Raw genomic sequence first — 9133 nt, 5'->3', positions numbered from 1 at the left:
TTTATTGAAAATACAGACAAATTGGTTGAATCTTTCCTCAAGTACGGACAGAATCAGCAGATAAAGAGTTTCGAAATTAAATTCGTAGACGCCGGTATTATTAATCTACGGTACATGTAGTTTAACCTGGTGTGCTCTTTGTATTTTTTCAACGGCTGTTTCAGTTGCATTTTGACCCGCCTGAGCCTTTTAACCGGTGAAAATTTATTTCAAAATTTAAAGCAACGCTGTATTTTTTCAATAAGTATATTTAGTACTGATCATTTTCATACATCCGATTTAATTTTTTGAGCAAATTTTTGCCCGACTTTTATTCATTTTTAGTCGTTTTAATTTTGTTGTTTCGTCAAAATAGTCAGATTAAATAAATAGAATTTTACATGTTACTATTTTAATTTTATCATGATTATGTAAAAAGTTATGAATTTTATTTGATTCAATTGATTTAAATTGTTTTAAATCGACTAAATCATCTAAAAAAGGGCATTATATGCATTTTGATTTATTTAAATAGTGTGTGTTTCTTGGTGTGTTTCTTTGATTCAATCCAAGACATCGGTTCAAATTAATCAATGGTCTATGTTAAGCAATCCACACTTATCCTAGTTTATCCAATCAAAATTAGGATTTAATTAATATTATTATTTAAAAAAATCTGAAAATAAATCAAATTAAAAAAACTCTCTCTCTTCTTCCAACGGTAACAAAAATAATATTAAAAAAGAGAAAAGAAAAAGAAATAAATCTCTCAACGTCACTCACAGATCTAACTCAGTACTCTATATCTCTTCCCTCTAGCTCACAGTCTCTCTTCTCCCTCCTGGCAAAAACAACGTCAACACACTCTACCGGAAATCTCTTTTCCGAATCCACATCCCATCATTCCATCACAAATCAACGATCACCACGTCACTTCCTCCATTACCTTCAACCATCAAACACCACAAACCACCAGCCGCGTGCCCTCCACCTTCGCCGCTACTCAAACAACAAATCCAATCATTGCCGTGGTAACTGCTTCCATCGTGATTCACCCACCACCGCTTCACTCTGATGAACTTCACCATGCACCACCTCCCTAAACACAACTTTCCAACACCGTTTTCCACCGCTCAACCCACACGCATTCGCTCAGGCATCCTCCTCCGTTCACCGTCTTCCCTCATCCACCGCGACCTCACCACAATGACGCATGTCGTACACCGCGCGATTACCACTCTCTACTCCCCTGTTCACCGTCCGGCAACAACAGATCAAACATTCACCCTCACCCAAGCAACAATGGTTCCCACAGCGGTAACACGGTGGTAGCTTGGCGCCTTTCCGATTCAGCATGTTGTGGATTTCATTTTTCTGAGTTATGCTGCGTCTGATGTCGTGCGGCAATAACCCGAGCTCGATACGACCTACGGTGGCTTCAACTTCTTTCCGATAAATACTTCGGTAATGATTTGACCTTGCTCTGAAATACTTGTGCTTTGCTACAATTGTTTTGTTTTAATTTGGTTAAGAGTCATTTTAATAGAGTGAGTAACAGGGTGATTTTGTTTGACATGCTTTGAAGAAATAGCAATGTTTATGAATTTCTTGGCAAGAGCAAGAGGAAAGAGCTATTATATATTTTTCTGTTAAAATATCAGTAGTTGAAAACAAATTCCTTTGAAAAGTTATCACCAAACTTTGAATAATTTTAAAAGGTTTGCAAAGGGGATGTTTGTGTATTAAGTCTGGTCTCTCTAGGTATCCATGAGTCGTGGTTTCACAGAGAATTGGTAGTTTTAAAAAAAAAAAACATTTGTTTGATTATGCTGAATTTAGAATTATGGTTTTGACATTCTGATAAGGAGGGTTTAATATAAAATTTGTTTACACCTCATTGATTACTCTGGAATTAATATGATATTTGTGAATAGTATTAATTTAATTTTTCTGTTGATCTTATTATTATTATTATAAATAGTGTATGAAATATTACAAAATTGTATTGTTGTTATAATTATTGTAAATAATATCATTACATTTTTTTAATTGGATTAAATTCAAGGAGTTGACTTTTCCATGGAATAAATCGATATTATTATCCAGTTTTTCTTTCTTTTGATTTAATTAATTGATTAAAATTTGTAATTAGTTTAATTTTGATTAATCAATTTTAATTAACTTAATTATTTGATTTAATTAAATAATTTTGATAATTAATTTTAATTAATTCAATTGACTGATTTAATCAAGTTTTTAATAAATTAATTTTGTTAAAAAGAAATCGATTAACTTCTCCCACTATCAAAATTTCACATTATTTCAAACAAAAAACTATTTCAAGTCATAATCAATTCACAATCACTTTCAAGTCTATTCCAAACCAATTCATCATCATCTCAAAACAACTTCAAACCACAAATAAATCATATAATTCTCTATTCAAATGTCGAGCCCATTTTCAAAACACCTTTGTAAGTCGATTGCTCTCTAGCATCGTCATCAACCTCACATAGCTTACTCTTGGGCTCTCTTACAATGAGACATATTTGGTTATTGATTAATCAAGTAGATGAACAATACACTAAATAAAATTCATTTCATTCATGAACACAAATTCAAAACCCCAATCCAAGGTCGAGTATTTTATCCAAATCAAATTAAAATACCCAATCACTATTAAATACCCTTTCACTTAGGAAATGAAAAGGGGGATGGCTTTGAGTTTTCAACTCCTCTCCTCGATTATTTGACAACGAGTTCTCTTACTCGGTTAGTCAGATAATCGTCATTTCTAATCCACTTAAGCACAAACAAATCAAGTCCTCTTATGATAAGAAATGAAAAGGGGGATGGTTTTGAGTTTTCAACTCCTCTCCTCGATTATTTAAATACGAGTTTTCTTACTCGGTTAGTCAAATGGTCGTCATTTTTAATTCATTTAAGTACAAACAAATCAAATCCTTTTATAACAAGAAACCAAAAGGGAGATAACTTTGAGTCTTCAATTTTTTCTCCTCGACTATTTGAATACAAGTTCTCTTACTTGGTTAGTCAAATAATTGTCGTTCCTATACCAACTTCCAAACTCCGATTAAATCGAAATACTTTCACAATAAGCTAAATGAAAAGGGAGTTGACTTTGAGTTTTCAATTTCACTCCTCAGTTGTTTGAACACGAGTTCTCTTACTCGGTCAGTCGAACAATTGTCATTTTTCCACCAACTTACAACTTAATCAAATTATTTTCATAACGAACCATACGAAAAGGGAGATGGTCTTGAGTCTTCAATTCCTCTTCTCAAATGTTTGGATATGAGTTGTCTTACTCAGTCATTCAAGTATTTGTCGTTCATGACAAAATACATCAACCATACGCAAACTTATTTTCGTAATCACTCAGATGAAAAAGAAAGCGGTCTAGAGTCTTCTATTCCCTTTCCCGATTATTAGGATACGAGTTGTCTTACTCGATTATCCGAGTATTCGTCATCCGTTCAAAACACTTTAATTATTATCAAATCCTTTCTATAATTAAGGATTAAAAAGAAAGTGGTCTAGAGTCTTCTATTCCCTTTACCGACTATTAGGATACGCGTTGTCTTACTCGATTATCCGAGTAATCGTCATCCAACCAAAAACATCTCAACACATCAAATCTATCCTTTTCTCTCCCTCGTGCGATCAAAATCAATCAAACAAAACATTCAACACATTAATTCGACTTGTCAACCCCGTGTGACCAAAACTCTTTTCAGAAAGAACACTGTTAATCCTTTCTAATGCGCACAACAAACCAATGCTTAAGCCTCCGCCGAGAGTAGACAAGCCAGCGTTTAGCCTTTAGAACGCGATCTAAACAGTTGTTCATTAAAAAACACCAACCAACCATAGTTCCTCGAACTACGAATGCTCTGATTTCCTTACCATAAGGATACGTAGGCAGGAGATTGTTGTATCTTCGCGAGCACACTAATAAAAAAACCTTCCCTTTCCCTTTCTGAGGTTTTCCTCCACTTCTATTTTTAAACCCAAAGATAACAAACAAACATAAATTAACACTCGAAATGAAAATTAGAACTAAAAGGTTCTCGTTGAGTACAACAGACGTAAGGGGTGCTAATACCTTCCCCTTACATAATCCACTCCTGAACCCGAATATGGTTGCGACGACCATTATTCTATTTCCTAAAGGTTTTATCGATATTTTCCTATCCCTTCATTGGGATAAATAAAGTTCGGTGGCGACTCTGTTTGAACATAATTTTTTCCGCGACCATCGCGAGGAATCGTATTTTTCGAGATGCGACAGATGGCGACTCTGCTGGGGATAGCTCCAAGCAAAAGAGAGTGAAGCCTAACTTAGTCCAGTTGATGTATTGTGTGTTAATTTTATCTGTTTGTTATTTATTCTATTATTATTATGCGGTCATGATTATTGTATTATGATTTATTGAATATGTTTTATTTGGGGTCCTCTGGTTGGTGATACTTTGTGAGATAGGCTCTCCACCCGAGTCTGAGAAAAACCATAAGATTAAGTTGGTGGTTGCATAGTGGGCACCCGTAAGGAGTCTTCCTTGTTGGGAAGAAACGAAGACCCCGCCTAGAGGAGATTCTCTTGAGATATTATTGCCCGACGAGTCTTCGTCACGACGATAGTATTCTCAAGTTGGATCAATGACTCTAGGGACCTTTTAACCCATTATATCTGGCGGTTATGTAATATCTACCTGAAAAAGTCCCAGACTTTTTGGGTTAATATGAAAGCCCTAATCAGATGAGATCCCTTGGACGTATTATTACCTTATAGTAATATTTCCAACCTCGATCTATGACTCTGAGAACCTTGTTAGAACCTTGGACTCGAGAGTCGTGTAGTAGAATCCTCATGGAGTTTTCCTTGTTGGGATAATACAAAGACCTTGTAACACCCTTCTAAAATACCCCAAAAATTTATTAAAATAATAAACATATAATCAGAGTAATAGTGCACCAAGGGTGTCACACAAACATTCCACACCATTTAAACAATATAACAATCATGCTCTCTTATTTAATTTAAATATAAAGTATTTGCACAATTACGCAGCGGATAGAGATCAACTCAATCATGCAAAACATGTAACATCACATGTAATTTAGTTCAACAACAACAACAATAATAATCAAAGTGTTCCCGCCCGATGTTACATCTATCAGAGCATGACCCACTAGGGAGACTACACTAGACTCCAAGCATTTGCTTCTACTCAACTCATTTCTCGTTACCTGAAAAATAGTTGTAAGGGTGAGTTCCTCAATCAATATAATAAGCATTATAAAACAACATGTAATGCCAAGTAATTAACACATCAATCACCCTAATTGCAATACACATTCAGTAATAGCTCATTGGCTTAAACATCATACTCAACATTAATATACAATATCAGTAAAATCTCAAATCATACTTAACAACAACACAACACACGTATAATATTGGAACACATCCATTCATATTATACGCCATACATATTTTTATGCAATGAGACTCTACACATGCGGTACCGACTATTCTTGAACATATAATTCAAGCTCACCGATCCCTCCAGATACGGCTACTAAGCTCACTAGTCCCACTCATTTGAGACCTAGTGACTCACTCACTAATTCCTCACCATGGGAATTAGCTACAGCCCCGAAGGCTAGACTATGCACACTAATCATCTAGTATGCAAACATCAACAACAAACCCACAATGGTTCACTCACTAATTCCTCACTATGGGAATTAGCTACAGCCCCGAAGGCTATGCCATGCATGCTAATCATCTAGCAATGCAACATCAACAATAATTCAAGAATAAACATATGCTCACACTCTGAACCATACAACAGTCCATTCACACATACATGCATAATATATACATTCACAGCATCATGTACATCATTATACATCATCAATCATTCATCACATAAGCATGTCAGATTATGCCAAACAACAACCACAATATTAGTACATTTCAATATTGCATATACTGCTCAAAACAGCGGGAATTTATCCCTATTACACCATAGGCAACATATGCCAACCCTCAATTAGGTACACCACATTTAAAAACAATAATTTTTCACTCTGCAACAGTGTTAACCGGTTAACGCCCTGGGTTAACCGGTTAACGCAGGCAAAACTCACTTTCTGGCAAAACGCAACAGCGTTAACCGGTTAACGCCCTGGGTTAACCGGTTAACGCAGGCAAAACTCAATATTTTCACATTTCAATACAGTGTTAACCGGTTAACACCCTGGGTTAACCGGTTAACGCAGACCAAACAACAATTCCTGCGCTAACACACGGCAGACTGCAGAATTCCGCCGTTGGAGGACTTCCGGACCTCCGATTCTGATTCCGTAAACAGCTATACGATCGGGAAAACATTACTCACACAAATACCGATTTAATTTCAACTTTCAGCACAGTTCATCCAACAACATTTCAACATTTACAATTCCCAATTAGGGTCAAATTAACGGCTTATCACTACCCATGACATATTATCCCAAAATACCCATTAATCGACGATAAACCCCCCTTACCTTAACAATCCGGCGAATCTTTGAGCTTCAAGCCTTTCCGTTCTTCAACCTTTGCTCTTCAGCTCCTTTCTCCTCTTCTCTGCCCTTTTCCCTTTTCACGATTTTCTCTGTTTTCACGTGAAATGTTTTTACTCCCAATGGGACTTTTTCCTTAATTCCAACATATATATATTTTCCAAATAATAATTATTATTCCAAAATAATAATAATTCAAAAAAATAATAATAATAATAAAATTTCCAATTATTTAATTAAATTAATAATTAAATTATTAACTCAATTCAAATAATTATTTTATTATTATCGGGGTGTTACAACTCTCCCCCACTAAAAGAGTTTTCGTCCTCGAAAACATACCTCAAGCGAACAACTCTGGATAAGACTCCTTCATCTTACTCTCCAGTTCCCAAGTCACGTTGCCACCTGCTGGTCCTCCCCAAGCTACCTTCACCAAGGCAATCTCTTTACCCCGCAACTGCTTCAACTCTCGATCCTCGATCCCCATAGGTGATGTTTCAACAGTCAGGTTATCTCTCACCTGTACATCATCTATTTGGACTACATGTGACGGATCATGAATGTACCTCCTCAACTGAGACACATGAAAAACTTCATGCAAATTCGCAAGCGACGGCGGTAAGGCGATACGATAGGCTACTTCTCCTATCCTCTCCAAAATCTGATAAGGACCAATAAATCGAGGTGTCAACTTCTTCGACTTCAAAGCTCGACCAACACCAGTTATCGGAGTAACACGAAGAAACACATGATCTCCCTCTTGGAACTCAAGTGACTTCCTCCTCTTATCATGATAACTCTTCTGACGACTCTGAGCAATCCTCATCTTCTCCTGAATCATCTTAATCTTTTCCGTAGTCTGTTGAACAATCTCCGGTCCAACCACAGCACTCTCACCGGACTCATACCAACACAAAGGTGTCCGACATCTCCTACCATACAAAGCTTCAAACGGCGCCATACCAATGCTCGAATGAAAACTATTGTTGTAGGTAAACTCAATCAAAGGTAAATAACAATCCCAAGCACCTCCTTTTTCCAAAACACAAGCTCTCAAAAGATCCTCTAATGACTGAATCGTCCTCTCAGTCTGACCATCAGTCTGCGGATGATATGCAGAACTCAATCTCAGCTTAGTTCCCAAAGCCTTCTGCAAACCTTCCCAGAATTTCGATGTAAATCTAGGATCCCTGTCCGAAACAATACTCGACGGAATACCATGCAAACTTACAATCTTCTCAATATACAACTCGGCTAATCTCTCTAACGGATAATCCATTCTGATCGGAATGAAATGAGCCGACTTTGTCAATCTGTCAACAATCACCCAAATGGCTTCAAAATTCTTATTTGTCCTCGGCAAACCAGAAACAAAATCCATACTGATACTATCCCACTTCCACTCTGGAATAGCCAACGGTTGCATTAGCCCAGACGGCTTCTGATGCTCAATCTTCGACTTCTGACAAGTCAAACAGGAATAAACAAAACTCGCAATTTCTCTTTTCATTCCCGGCCACCAAAATAACTTCTTCAAATCATGATACATCTTCGTAGCTCCAGGATGAATACTCAAGCCACTACGATGTCCTTCCTCAAGGATACTCTTCTTAAGTTCGATCACATTCGGAATACACACCCGATTACCAAATTTCAAAACACCATTCTCATCAACTCTGAATTCACCACCTTGGCCTTGATTCACTAAAGTCAACTTATCAACCAAAAACGCATCGGATTTCTGACCCTCTCTGATCTCATCCAGAATACCACTTGTTAACTTCAACATTCCCAATTTAACACTATTGTGAGTACTCTCACACACCAAACTCAAATCTCTAAACTGCTCAATTAAATCCAATTCCCTAACCATTAACATAGACATATGTAATGATTTCCGACTCAATACATCAGCCACTACATTTGCTTTACCCGGATGGTAATTCAAACCAAAATCATAATCCTTCAGAAACTCTAACCATCTCCTCTGTCTCATATTCAGCTCTTTCTGATCAAACAAATACTTTAAACTCTTATGGTCACTGAAAACCTCAAATCTTGATCCATACAAGTAATGCCTCCACAACTTCAAAACAAACACTACAGCTGCCAACTCTAAATCGTGCGTCGGATAGTTCCTTTCATGAACCCTCAGCTGTCTCGAAGCATAAGCTATAACCTGCTGATTCTGCATCAACACACCACCCAAACCCAACAATGAAGCATCACAGTAAACTTCAAATGGTTCCGACGAACTCGGTAACGTCAAAATAGGAGCAGTAGTCAACCTTCTCTTTAACTCTTGGAAACCTTCTTCACATCTTGAGTCCCAAACAAACGCTTGCCCCTTTCTAGTCAACATCGTCAACGGTAACGCCAACTTAGAAAATCCCTCAATGAACTTCCTATAATAACCAGCCAAACCAAGGAAACTTCGAATCTCAGCAACAGACTTCGGAGCTTCCCACTTAGATACCGCTTCTATCTTAGAAGGATCAACAGCAACACCACCTCTTGAAATCACATGACCAAGAAAACTAACTTCTGCTAACCAAAA

This window comes from Lathyrus oleraceus, chromosome 7 (genome assembly GCF_024323335.1).
Source record: "Lathyrus oleraceus cultivar Zhongwan6 chromosome 7, CAAS_Psat_ZW6_1.0, whole genome shotgun sequence".
Classification (NCBI taxonomy): Eukaryota; Viridiplantae; Streptophyta; class Magnoliopsida; order Fabales; family Fabaceae; genus Lathyrus; species Lathyrus oleraceus.
Note: the sequence above shows the minus strand (reverse complement) of the source record.